The sequence below is a fragment of the Silurus aristotelis genome, assembly GCF_946808225.1.
Source record: "Silurus aristotelis genome assembly, chromosome: 21".
Lineage (NCBI taxonomy): Eukaryota > Metazoa > Chordata > Actinopteri > Siluriformes > Siluridae > Silurus > Silurus aristotelis.
This window is the reverse complement of record NC_139594.1, coordinates 5,309,104-5,321,066: the sequence shown is the minus strand read 5'-3', so window position 1 is coordinate 5,321,066 and position 11,963 is coordinate 5,309,104.

Below are 11,963 nucleotides of genomic sequence, written 5' to 3'. Positions count from 1 at the left end.
TACTGTATTCTATTAAGGACCAATAGAAAACTGTCTGTAATTTGTAGATCACACTTTGGAAAAGACATCAATAGGGACCATTAGGACACCAATAAGCATCCAGATTCTATATGATTAATTTTCAGGTTATGTAATGTGTAATATAATATATAAAAAATATATTACTTTAAAACATTTCCTAATGTTTGTATTTTATTGAAATAAATTGTAATTATATATTGATTAAAATATATAATATATAATCCAGGTATACTTCACCCTATTGATTTGAATCACAATTGAGGAAGTGACATCATAAAATCTTCTGAACATAGGTACGTTTCTATTATTTTATTTACTCTTACAGTACATGAACCTTTGTGAGCTCAATATTTCATTTTATGGGGAAGAATAACACTGATTCTGTGAATCAACACAAACAATGGACAAGAAACAGTTGGATAATGTACATGTGCCTTTTTCATGTATTCTTTTATAAAAAGCAAATTCATATATTTTGAACTTGGAAGTAGTAGATATTACAGGTAGTTCCTCTTGGTAATCTTTTTTTACAAGAGTGACAGGAAACATGCAGCTGCACAAAGAACGAGAGAGGAGAGTGGAGAGTGATGGAAAGGTGATAGTGAGACAAGAAAAATAAATGCCAGTTCCGGCAGTCCTGAAACTAGCCACTCTGCTTTGATGATAATATCAGGAATGTTAGTGTTAAGATGAGGTAGTGGTGAAGATTAGCATTGTGCACAGACTTCAGTGGGTGTGAGTAGGGAGGATAGTGGTGTGAGTACACACGCTCCAATGGTGGAGGAGGTCTGTGAAAAAAAAAAATGGGCCGGGCTAAGAAAAATGTAGGGGCTACTAGGCTGCCATCCTCCATCCTTCCTCCCTAAGCATGCCACTGCTATTGATATAGACATAATATATCTGTTATATTCTGATGTTCTGTGTAAACGTAGGTGGAGTTTTGCATAAATATTTCACAACTTTACAACATCATTTAGAGTGAGAGAGTTAGAACATTTAAATAACCAAAATCTGATCATTTTTTCAATTTATGAAGAGGTTTCAAAATAAACATTTACATTTACAGCATTTAGCAGAAGTCCTTATCCAGAGCGATGTACAAGAGTGCTTTAAAGTCTCTATCAATAACTAGGTCTTTATAAAAATCAGTAGGCTGCAAACTTAGGATATCATCAGCCTAAACACTGGGAGGAATTATAGCACACTTTTCTTTTACGTGAAGACATAACACAAACAGGCAAAATAAGGAAAATACAGGGAACACAGGGAAAACACACTGACCTTTTTCTCCAGTTATAGTATAATCTTTAACCCTGTCTACCAATATTCAGCCCTGTTACATGGGTCATGAATATAAATGTGTTTGGAGTATTCAGTCCAATAGAAAATTACACACAGACATGAACATGAAATGAACAAAAAGGCCAGTACATATATTCATTCATTCATTCATTCATTCATTTTCTCCCGCTTATCTGTAATTCGGGTCGCGGGGGCAGCAGTCTAAGCAGGCCCCCGCCTTCGACTGCTGCCCAATCCTCACAGCACCGTCCCTTACGGTCCCTCCTGCAGGTGGTGAGCCCACTGGAAGGCGGCCCAACGTCACGGACCTTGATATTTCCCTCGTAAGGGACCCCTGGAGCATAGAGGGTTAAGGGCCTTGCTCAAGGGCCCAAGAATGGCAGCTTGGCGATACCGGGGCTCGAACCCCCGACCTTCCGATCGGCAACCCAGCGCCTTAACCGCTGGAGCCACCACTCTCCCTAGTACATATATATATGTTCATTTATAAACATCTGTTCATCTTGTTTAGAGGCAAACAATTAAAAAAAGAGAAATTAACATTGTTTAAAAAAACTATTTTATTGCTTATAATGTGTGTTTCAAGGGCAAGCCGAAATAGTTAATACTAACATATTATTACTTACCTATTAACATGTAAATTTAACAAGTCTTAAAATTGCAAACTGACTGGGACTGGCATGAAGTAAAACCTTAAAGTGGAAAAAAGTGACATTGAAGTTGAAGTGAAAATGCAATAACTACTCTAAAGAAAATGCTAAATTCAAACTGTTAAAATATTTTGTTACTTTTTTTACTTTAATAATCTGTATTGATTAAACTTCTTTGTTTAAACATCATTTGCTATTTTATAAGCAGTCGACTAGGTAATTATATTGTTATAGTTCCCACCTCAACTATGAAAGCGTGACACTGTGTAAACAACTAGTCCTAGCAAAGAAATAAGGATGACAAAATAAAAGGTTTAAGCCATTATTATTAACATTACAACTTTTATTATTAATAATATTTTTATTAATATTAATAATAATAGTATTATTTCAAGGTTATAAGTAAAATGTCACAAGCACTCATATCATCTCATCTACACATAGACATCTGAGGGACAGCCACAGCCACCATGGCCTGCTCATCAGGAATGAATACACCTCGCTCTGCTTTGAGACTATTAACGTTGTGAAAAGCGCTGTAGAAATAAACTTGACTTGACTTGACAGAGCAGCACTGATTAGCATAAATGACACAGCAACCACAAAAGATCACATTTGTCTTGTAATATCCAGATTTGTTTTGGGCCTTAAAATGGCCTTGTTTTTTCAATATTTAGAAAAAATAACAAGGCTACAAAAACCACCAAAAATTCTCGTTGAATACAGTTTGACTCACAGTATTGGGGAAAACAAAAAAGAGACTCACTGATTAAGATCAGTAAGTCATTGTTAGTTTCTGGCTAGTGTAGCATGTTTCTGATTCTGATTCATCCTGACTATATCAGAGTAGAATAAGAACAACAGAACAAAACAAATAACCCAACAGAAAATTCCCCAACTTTTCTTTCTTTTTTCTTGTTACCATAGAAGCTATATTGTGAGTCAGTGTTCAAAGTTCAGTGTTTGTTAAGTCTATTAAAATGTATGCACTATATAATAAATAACACTTTATGGACAGTATAATGGGACACCTGACTTTTCCAGCCAGTTGTGTTTCTTCAACAAACTGATACCACCAAGTTCAACACAATTGTAAAGGGTGCCTTTGTATTCTAGTGGATTTAATTTTCTCTTGTAAAATTTGACTGACTGCACCCCAGGCCTCCTCACCTCACCGACATCAGTACCTGACTTTACAAACATCCTTATTGCTTAATAAAATCTCAACAATCTCCACACATACAATCCAAAATCTAGTGAAACATCTTTCCAGAAGAGTTGAGGTTATTATAACAGCAAATAGGGATTATATGGGGAAAGGGATGTTCATAAAGAACATTCTAGCAATTAAAAAAAAAACATAAAAAACAATAATAAATTTTTGTCCCATATATTTCTAGAGTATAAATGTTAAACGTATTAAACATTAGACAAAGCTGAATCACAGTTTGAATGTTGCACAGTATTGTTCTGCACTCCCACCCGTCCGCTAACATAAGATCTGATATTTTACATTTTTTATCAGCTATGACAAAACACACTTAAATTTTTTTGTAAAGAATGCTTCATTCCAAAGAGGATATGACTGAACACTCATTATTGCCTTAGAATACATGTTAAGGATTTGCCTGCAGTTCCCATGAAATTTCAGTCCAAGAAACAGATTTCTTCATCAGTTTATTTAACTATTGGGCAGTGAAGTACAAATTTATTTTCACTTCTGGTCACTCCCCAACAATAAAAATCCAATCCACCACCAATGAGTCAGTAAAGCAGGTTTTGTTCTATAGATTCTCGCTTTTAATATCTCCCAGTATATCTCTTGCCCCACCACAGGAAGTCTCTAATAAAGACAGCGTCATGCCAGAGCCACAAGTGGGAGGATTTTCCAACATTGTTAGACATCTGAGTTTGCTTTCCATTTTTTTTGTGTATACTTCGGATAAGTGAGTCTGATTCTTGTAAATCAATAGAGCTTCCTTAACTCCAGATAATAATAGCTTCCTCTACAAAAAAAGTTATACAGAGTTCAGAGTGGTCAAGGCTCAGGCATTTGGCATGTACAATGTGTGTCCGGTCTCTAAACGCTTCTCCAAATGATCTCACTAAGAGTTGCACATTCCACTAGCAGATGCACACTTTCACACAACAAATATAATACAAATGGATTGTGGCAGGAATTTAGCTGTTTGTTCTACTCAGTGAAGTATTTAGTGCTGAAAAAGGAATATAAAGCAGCTATAGAGCTTGTTTATGATACGATGATGATGCCTATCAGTGGCATAATGTATCAATACTCCTTCACACCTGCATACTGTAAAACCAAACAGTACTTAGTAGAGTCAAATTGTGCTTTTTGCAGTAGAGAGTCTACAGTTTCTGTTTGCATTTTCAGAATTTGACAGACGCCCTTCAAAGGTGGGAAGTAACGAGGTTAAAAATACTTTGTTACCGTACTTAAGTTAATTTTTCTTGTATCAGTACTTGACTTCACTATTTATTTTTCGGACACCTTTTTACTTTCACTCATTAAATTTTTACACAAATATATGTAGTTTCTACTTCCCACCCTTACTTTAGTTTTTATCTATTTGGCGAAATGTCAATATTTTTCTCTCTTATTGCGCAACTTTTTTCAAATCAAATCAAATCAAATCCAATTTTATTCATCACATACACATACATACAGGGTACGACATGTAGTGAAATGTTTTGTACGATGGTCCGGCATGAGGAAATAGGATAGGGGAAAGAAAAGGAGGCAGATAAATAACTATAAGGTATAAGAAAAGCTATTAAAATAAAATAAAATAAAATATAATAAAATAAAATAAATAAATAAAATAAAATAAAAGAATATAAGGTATAAAGATATATAGATATATAAAAGGATAATGTATGAGCAAATATACATATAAACAGTAAACAATGTGTAGTGAAAGATGTAAACAAAATAAAAATGTAAACAATATGTAAACAATAGGCAATTGTGGTGGGTTGTCCATAAAGTGTCCGTGTGCGGTATGGTCTGGTGTAAAGGTCCGTAAAGTGTCCATGTGCAATATGGTGCAATATGGTCCATGTGGTATGAATAAAATAAAAAGCGCACTGTGCTGTGCAAGTCCAGAGTTTAAAGTGTCGTGGTGCGAACGGTGAGATATGTTTAAAATATGTTTTTAATCCACTGATGTAATATTTCCTGGTAATCACACACCACAGATGTAGACTAGTTTATAAAGATAACAATGAGCAAGACAGAGGGTTACCAGAGGGTTAACAAACGCACCGGTGCACGGCTTTTGTGGCATTTTTTTCCTCATAATGCCGAAACGAACTTTTTGATCCCACAGATAAGAGCAATACATCATTTCAAACTGTAAAGTGCCTTCTTTTATTTGTACACACTCATAATAACAACAAAACGCTGTGCTTTTGTATAATAAAGCAAACATACTTGGTGCGCTTTCTGCCGTCTCTGTCTCCTCTTTTCACAGACATAAATAAAACAACCTATATGTATAGAAAGCTCGAAAAGTGTAAACCAATTCACCTCGTATACAAATTTTCTCAGATTTTTTAATCCGTATGAAAGTTATAAGAGGTACAGTTTCAAGTCAAGTCAAGTCAAGTCAAGTCAAGTCAAGTCAAGAAGCTTTTATTGTCATTTCAACCATATATAGCTGATGCAGTACACAGTGAAATAAAATGTTTCTTCTGAACCCTGGTGCTACATAAACCAACATAAAGCTACATCACAGAAAACACAGAGCTAAGGACTGGTAAGTGTCCTCGCAACATAAAGTGCACCGTGATTATTATACTATAAATTATTTACTGTATAATGAACAGGCCTTGGTGATAAATGTTCCAGAAGTATTTTCTTTAGATGCTTGAGGCACATCCTTGTGACTAACGTCAAGTCAAGTCAAGTTTATTTCTATAGCGCTTTTCACAACAGACATTGTCTCAAAGCAGCTTTACACAAATCAACAGTTAAGGTGAATGGTGTGAATTTGTCCCTGATAAACAGCCGTGGCAACTGTGGCAAGAAAAAACTCCCTTAGATGTTATGAGGAAGAAACCTTGAGAGGAACCAGACTCAAAAGGGGAACCCATCCTCATTTGGGTGACATCAAGACTGATGCCCCTAGTTAAGAAAGATGAAGAGAAGCAACCTGGGATGGTTGTTGTAGTGGTGTTTGGTGTGGTGTTGGTGGGGTTTGTGTTTGGCTTAGTTGGAATACGTTTGTTCTGGTTTTGATATTTGCCTGTATTTTGACCCTGAGGTCCCAGGTCTTTGGTTTGCCCTTTTGAACTAGATATTACTGATAGATATTATTCACTTAGGCAGTAGGGGTGTGGCTGTTGTTTCCTTTGGGAAAGGGATTGTTTTTCATTGTTTTGGTACCGCCCAGAAAAACAAGCTATTGTACAGTTGTGTGTATATATGTAAATAATTCCACTTGTACCAACACCTTGTGTAGCAAATCTTTGTGTGTCTGGTTTTGTGTTATTTTATAAAGATGTCCATTCCAAGCTAGTTACTCTTTGCGGCCTAACCCTAGACTGGGTTGAAACAATATTTCAACCCAGTCTATAAAAACAACTATTCTTGGAATGTGAAAACAGCCAAGAGAGATTGTTAATGCAGAAGAAATGGATGAATGAATAAATTAATTTTATTGTAGTTATTAGTTATAATCAATGTGGCTCTTGTTTCAAATATATTCAGTTATTTTCTATAAGAAATGTGTACCATAACAGTTTGACCCATAGACCAACATTTGAACGTGTCAAAAGAATTTTCACCATCATAGTTGTATATGGTGGTGAAAAAAAAAAAAGCATTCCCAGAATTTTGTAACAACAAAGAACACTCCCCTAACACACACAGTGCAATAAACACATCTGTAATTCATACAAAATTTTGTTCATCATGTGCCATGTTACGTTCAATTGTTTTTTGATTTTCCATAATTCAGGGTTATTAGAATCTAGTTAAACTATTACAGACCTGAATGTATACACACACACACACACACACACACACACACACACACACACACACACACACACACACACACACACAAAGAGACAAAGAGAAAATGTTCTTTTTTCATAATATATTATAATATCTAAGATTTTCTTAATTCTTAAAAGCAAGCAAAGATCACTTATAAATATCAAGCAGGTTTGTCATCAGTATTCTTTGTAAGGGATCAAATAATCATGTAGTTTATTATTTGTTTGTTTGTTGTCCTTTGTTCTGTCTTATGGATATTAAAAAAAATATACAGCAGTTTACAAGCTTATTGTTTGGTTGTAATCTTTGGCAAACTTCTAATTACTTTCTTTAAGAAAAAGGAAGGGAGAGAATGTTGTCATCAGTCCTTTCCTTGCAGTACCTTATATGTTATAAACACCACAGATGAACTTAAGGTGATTTGAGTTTACTTGTGTACTGGTAATAGGGATTGATGCTACTGAAGGGCAAACAGTGTTTTGTTTTCAAATCCAGGGGCAGGATAAAAATTTAGTTAAGTAAAACGTGTGGTTAAATGGCAGAACAGGGTCAAGTGAGCTACAAACAAACAACAATAGGTCAAGCATTAACTGTAAACATGAGACATAATCCAGTTTGATATTAATATTGCAATCAGAGCATTAAAGCTGTTGTGTGCTGTGAGTGTTTTTTATAAATTCATCTGTAAACCTCATTGTATCACTGAATGTTTTTCTTTATCATCAGAGAAACTTTTAAGCTTAATTTGTCTTTGACTATTTGCAGGGTTTATAACACAAGTCCCCTGAATAAGTGTCACGTTTGTACCCTTCATCCATCTACATTTACCCATCAGCCACATGACTGAGTCACATTTGACTGATCACTTAATAATCAGTCCCCTTCATTAGCATTTCTAACCATACCCATTACACTCTTTGTCTTTTGTTTGTTGTCCCATGACTGTTGATTCATGTTGTTCAGCGTCTCGGATTTCTAGCTTTCTTTGTCCTTCCTGCACCTTCCATCCATTTCCTGATTATCCTTCATAAAATGACACTGAGCTATCACTGCGGAAATAATAACTGCTTAATACATGGTTTTCTTTAAGAGTAGTAATTTGAATATAAACCAATAATCATATGAGATGTTGAAAGGATACCTCCTGCACAAGAACCGCATGCAAAATAAACATGGGTTGTCCGTTTGTTTAGTAACACATCATGAGGCTGAATAAACAAAATAAATCCATTAAAAATAGTGCAGAAAAAGAAATGAGCCAAAACCACAGTGAAGAATAACGGAACAATGAGCTTAGCACAACAACCAAACTAGCAGACAATGCGACACTGTCAGGGATGGATGTTCGGAGAGAGAAAAATGCTTACAAAAATGTAGAAAAGCTGTCAAAATATCTTAGGAATAAAGTAAATTCAGATTATGTTTGTCTGTCTCTTCTTTCTCTTAAATCTTATGCTTATGTATGATGCTTATTTTGTGGGAACTAATAGCATCCAGAGGTTGAGAGAGGTTATTGTATTCATATTTATTAACTAGTCACTATTATCTATTGATCTTTTCAATGCTTTTAGCTTGCAAGTTCAATGTGCAACAGTGGAACTTATATTAATTTATTCACATATTCAGTTAGTGTTAGCTTGTTCAGAACTGCATTTTGAATTAATCAATAATATAAAGCCACCCGTGTAGTTGGTGTTTTAATTGATTCGTGTATAGATAACATCTTGCATGCATCAATCTTCATCTGGCTTTACATCTTATAGTTTACATCTTAGTTTCTTTATAGTCGCACATTTCAAAAAATATTTTAGATCATGAGTCAAGATCGGAGATCTGAACGCATGAGGCGCCACTGCGATCAAAGTCAGGCAATTAGTTCTGGCAGGTTGAAAACATACTGATTCAAATCTCAGCAAACCTTGAGGGACATTAACATTTTGCTTATGGACATGAAAAAAATCCTATTTAGCTCAAGCACATTTTGAAGAATTGTTATATTGCTTTTAACAAATCTTTCTAAAGTGTTCAGTGAGTAGTAATTTCCTTGTCATTGCACGTTAATTCTTTAAAATTCTTTCACATCACCCCATTGTTACACTCCCTCCGCTGGTTTTCTGTAGCTTCCTGCAGTTTTTAAACACTGATGATCGCCTACAAAGTTAAAAATAGACCTGCAACCCTCTACTCAACTCATCCCACACTGCACCACGCTCGCTCAGATCATTAACCACTGCAAGGAAGGTACAAGGAAGACATGCTTCCAGACTTTTTTGTTTCACAAGGTTGTGAAATTAACTTCAAAAGGTCCTTAACATTTAAAACAAATTTTTCTACCCAGCAGAGTTTTAGACTAATGGTATTCTCAGTCTGAGTCCTAATGAACCAGTAGCATAGAATGTATTTGTTGCTAGAAAATTTTAAGTACTTTCTAAGCCACTCTGAAATTGGGCATCTGCCAAATGGCATAAATGTAAATGGGTAGCGGTAGCTTAGTAGCTTTTAGACTTCTCATAGTAAAATCATGAGTTTAAATCCCAGCATCATCAAGTTGCTGCTCCGGGGCCCTTGAGCAAGGCTCTTAACTGCCAACTGCTCATTGTGTCAATAAGATCATTGTAAATTCAATTCAAATCAATTAATTTTTATTTGTATAGCGCTTTTAACAATGAACATTGTCTCAATGCAGCTTTACACAAATAATGTGGTGATAAAAATGAATAAGATGTTCTTTATAAGTGTAAGTTTGTCCCTGATGAGCAAACTGGTGGCGACTGTGGCAAGAAAAAAACTGGCATAAGGAAGAAATCTTGAGAGGAACCAGACTCAAGAGGGAACCCATCCTCATCTGGTTTGCACCCCATGTCCATTTATCACAGATAAACGATTTTACAGTGATGGTGATCAGAAGCAAACTGTAGTCTTGAGTCAGTGTAGCAGGCTGTTGACATTGACTACTATCCAAATCCATCCTCAAAGCTCCCGTTCTTACTCCGGAATTTCATGGATCCTCCTAAGGAGTTTATAAGAAACGAAGATAACACTATCCAGAGGCAGGCCTGGACGAAGTGGGAGGATCCGCGGAGGGAAGCGGGGCAGGAACAGTGGTCAAATAGCTCTTTATGAGGGCATCTTCCAAATTCTTTAAATGTATTGTTAGGCAATCTTTAATATTTAATTTGACATGTGCGTGTTGGAAAATGTAGATCAGATTTTTTCAGATCATTGTCTTCTATGATGTTTAATAATATTAGCAAAAATAATTAACATCTAAAATATATATATCTATATCTTTTAATGACAATATAACACAGAAAAACTGTACTATCATACAGAAATAACCCCTTGAATCTCATGTAAAACTATCTAGATCCTTTATTACTATAAAGAAAAAATTTTGATTCAAAGTGTTCAACAACAATACAATGACTGGCATAAGGGAGAAAAATTGATCTTATTATAAATAAAGAAAAATAAACCCAACCCAAATAATTACACATGATCAGAAGCAAAATTGGAATTATTCTGTTTCTGTTGTCTCATTTAGCCACTGAACCTTGTGCTTCATATCACATGAAATGAGTAGAGGACTGAAACAGAAAGCAGAACAAATACTCAGGGAAATTCCCCTAAAGCATTTTCCATGAATGATGTGTATTCCTGTGTATAACTGCACAGTCTATTTATTTTAGGTTCATGAACTTCTTTAGACTAGACTACCATGGTTCTATACAATATATTGAATTTATTCATTCAGTCCTTTATCCATCTGCAGTATGAACTTTTTCTTGGTCAGAGAATTGATGGATCCAGAGCTTACCCTGAGAAATCTTAGCATAAAACAGGCCATTATATTGTATTATTTACACACAAATTTACACTTATTCATTACATTAATGTTGAACAAGAAAATTGCTTTAGGGTGCTGTCATCCTTTTTTCTCATATGATTTCTCAACTTTTTACGTCACCTGACATTAGCAGTATCAGGTCACAACTTGATTAGTGAGCAATACAATGAGACTTCTTCTCCAATAATCCATCTTGGCGGTGGTCATATCCATTACTGTTAATAAGAACTCTAACCTAGATGATTTACTGAGGAATGACTAGTTAGTTGACTAGTTAGGAAAGCTTTATTATTATGGTATTATGGTTGCTATTGTTTCGCCACAAAAACAAAAAGTTTTCTGGAATGACTCGTCATTTTTTAGTCAAGCAATGGCAGGTATACAAGAACCTATTAGTTATAGCTTCAAGAAAAATTCTACAGAAGGACAATATGGTCCTAACTTGTAATTATAAGTAAGGTTTAATTTAGTCATGCCTTGAAATACCATCCTGGTGGGACTTTCAGAGCTTCAGAAAGGTTTGGAGTGGTGATGTTCAAGAATATTTCAGTATGTTCTTAGATGGCCAGTTTTGCACAGTTTATTGTAGTCTTCTTCTTTCAGCTCTCTTATTAGTGGTCGCAACAGAGGATCATCCGTCTACACACAACCCTGGTCCTCTACATCTGCCTCTTTCAAATTAACCACCTGCATGACTTCTCTCACCACATCCATGAATCTCATCCTTGGCCTTTCTCTTTTCCTCCTGCCTGGTGGCTCCATTCTAAGCATTCTTCTACGAACATACCCCATATCCCTCCTCTGCACATGACCAAGCCATCTCAATCATGCAAATCACTCTTCCAAAAATTTGAACAGTACATTGTAGTCAAGTTCAAATTCTCACTATGATTTGTGGGTTTCCTTTCTAGTCCAAAGATATATATAATATAGGCTTATTCGCATTTCCAGTTGTGTTGTGTGGCTATAAATTATTGCAGACTCAGCTGAAATTAGATCAGTAACAGAAAAAAATATTAACTATGCAATATTTGCTTACCTAATCAAATGCAATTTTGAACTTTTGAACAGCATTCATGTAGGCCTTTTGGTAGATCACTGCTTTATTAAGATGTCAGCA